This window comes from Apis dorsata, unplaced genomic scaffold (genome assembly GCF_000469605.1).
Source record: "Apis dorsata unplaced genomic scaffold, Apis dorsata 1.3 scaffold_102, whole genome shotgun sequence".
Taxonomy (NCBI): domain Eukaryota; kingdom Metazoa; phylum Arthropoda; class Insecta; order Hymenoptera; family Apidae; genus Apis; species Apis dorsata.
Genome location: NW_006263400.1, coordinates 428,145 through 431,134, shown reverse-complemented (window position 1 = coordinate 431,134; position 2,990 = coordinate 428,145). Strand labels below are relative to the sequence as shown.

At 36.9% G+C, this 2,990-nt stretch overlaps 1 protein-coding gene across 1 annotated transcript in view; it reads left to right on the top strand.

The window, feature by feature from the left end:
- The window catches only part of LOC102676999 (suppressor of lurcher protein 1), a gene marked incomplete at its 5' end in the record, with an annotated part of 299,191 nt that overhangs the window by 229,728 nt on the left and 66,473 nt on the right, over positions 1 to 2,990 (top strand). The gene's annotated exons all lie outside the window — the stretch shown is intronic.

The window sequence follows — 2,990 nt, the reverse complement described above, 5'->3', positions numbered from 1 at the left end:
GAAATAAAAATTTGAGGAAACATTTGAAAATTTTGTCTTTTCGAAAATTAGAATACAAAGGAAATTTATAATAATTTCGTGGAAATTTCCACGGATAATCCATTCGGGCGCAAGGAATCGGAAAACGGTGATAATTTTAATTCTCAATCACCTCGTCTCATCGAAGATACCACGTACGTTTCGACTCTGCGGACGTAGTTCTCCGTACGAAATAAAAATCTGAGGGAACATTTGAAAATTTTGTCTTTTCGAAAATTAGAATACAAAGGAAATTTATAATAATTTCGTGGAAATTTCCACGGATAATGCATTCGCAAGGAATCGGAAAACGGTGATAATTTTAATTCTCAATCACGTCGATCAGGGAGCGAAAATAAAATTCCATTTCGATTTCCATTGGCGAACCTCTTTCGAAGAATTATTACTGTCTTGAAGTGGGAATAAACGCGCAACACGTTAATGCCTTTATTAATTAGAAATTTTCTCTCGGCTTTCGAAAGCGAGTTTTCGAAACACTCGGGGTGTCCGCCTCGACAAAAGGGATTGTTGGTCGCTTTTGCACAATGGGCTGAATGGCTAAGTATCCCCCCCGTCGAGTTGCAGTAATTAAACTGAAAGCCACCGGTTACCTTTAATTTCCAACATTAATGCGTAATGTACACCCCGTTATGCTAGCAGATATTTCGGTTGTGGCGCATTAACCAGCTAGCCGTCAAACGCGCTGAACAACGCTTATTCGGCGTTCTCAAATTCTCACAAGTTTGCCGCACGATGGAGGTGCAAACGGAAACTGATTCCCTTCATCATTTCGTCCCTCAAATTTCATTATTTTTCCACTTTCGACCGATCCAATTGTGCCCAATTATTTGCTCGATCGTCTTTTAAGAGGAAAGAAATCGATCGATCGGATTGAAGATGATCGAGTAGATCTGAAAACTGTTTTCACGAACTAATTCTTCTCTTGAAGTAATAAAGCGATACGTTCGTGGAACGAGTCCTGTTTACACACACGAAGAGAGATCGATCCTCGATCGAAGTTGTAAAAGGAGTCGTTCGATTTTTCGAAGAATACGTGACGAGTGACGATTCGAATCGATTCTCCATTATTCTCCATCCGTTGTTATCGCGATACACGCGATATCTCTCTAAGAGGGATCTCTCGCAAGACACCGTCGTTCATATTAGGGAGCAAAGTTCGCGCGGGAGTCGGCCAGGAACGGATCCATTCCGCGTAATGGGCAAAGTCGATATCGGTCGACGGCGATTCCTTTCAATTTTCCACCACGGTTAGAAACTTTCGAAAATTCTCTTCCCTTGAAAGAGCGTTAACGCGTTTATTTATCGCGTAGAATACAATTTTCGAGAGAAATTTTGTCGTAGTTTCCTTTCTTTTCTTTCATTTTTGATTTGGATTTATATAAGTTAAGGAGAAGATTAAATGATCGTAGGAAATTTTACACATTTCTCTCTTCGAGATAACGTTGTTATTATTACCTTCGCCGATCATGTTTCGATGTAAAAGGGAATTTGTTGCGTCGAAGGCTGTCCGTCTCGATAGAGGCTTATGTATTATTTATTATTATTGCTCGTTCTTCCTTTATCGTGATTCCTTTTCGCGAAAAAGGGAGGGATAAATTATTTATAGAGCGTGTATTACCTTCGAATAATTCTTAAGAAATTATTATGTTTAATTTTTTTTATATAGTTCGAAATTTTTTCTTTTATTACGAATTTCGGATTCAAATATAACAAAATGGATCTGTAATGAATTATTTATAGAGCGTGTATTACCTTCGAATAATTCTTACGAAATTATTATGATTAATTTTTTTTATATAGTTCGAAATTTTCTTTTTATTACGAATTTCGGATTCACGCTGTTTCGAAGCGAAAATATAAAGGATCTGTAATGAATAATGAATTATTTATAGAGCTTGTATTTTCGAATAATTCTTCCGTGCTACGAAATTATTATGATTAATTTTTTTTGATATAGTTGGAAATTTTTTTTTTATTACGAATTTCGGATTCACGCTGTTTCGAAGCGAAAATATAAAGGATCTGTAATGAATAATGAATTATTTATAGAGCTTGTATTTTCGAATAATTCTTCCGTGCTACGAAATTATTATGATTAATTTTTTTTGATAAAATTCGAATTTTTTTTTTTTTATTACGAATTTCGGATTCACGTTTCGAAGCGAAAGGGAGGGATCTGTAATGAATTATTTAGAGAGTGTGTATTACCTTCGAATAATTCTTACGAAATTATTATGATTAATTTTTTTTTATAAAATTCGAAATTTTTTTTTATTACGAATTTTGCATTCACGCTGTTTCGAAGCGAAAATGTAAAGGATCTGTAATGAATAATGAATTATTTATGTGTATTACCTTCGAATAATTTTTACACTTTATGAAATTATTGTTATAATTAATTTTTTTTGATATAGTTCAAAATTTTTTTTTTATTACGAATTTCGGATTCACGCCGTTTCGAAGCGAAAATGTAGCGAAAGGGAGGGATAGATCCGAAACGAAACGCGCGGAGTGACCAGATACCGTTAACGAAACAACGCTCCCCTCTAAAAATACAGTTTTATCCGGGGGGATATTCCGGTTATTTCTCGATGCTTGACCGCAAGTTGGCCGGCGTGAAAGCCGGCTTTAATCTCTCTCGGATTCAAATATCCCCTGTTTCCCGAAAAAATCCCCCTCGAATCTTAACACCCGCTCTCCATTATCCCCGTCCATTGCTGTCGAGAAAAGAAGAAGAGATTCGAAGAAGAAAAAGAAGAAAAAGAGCGCCGATGCCCTTTCTTTTTCCTCTTTCCCTTCGAATCTCTGGTATCTGGACACATTCGTCCCTGACGCGTGTTTCGCGGACCAAAGACAGAGACAGAGAGAGAAACGAAATAGCTCGAGGCACGAGAGCGAGAAGGAGGGAAAAAGATGGGACACAATACGTTGCGCGAGATAGCCGGGTCGTC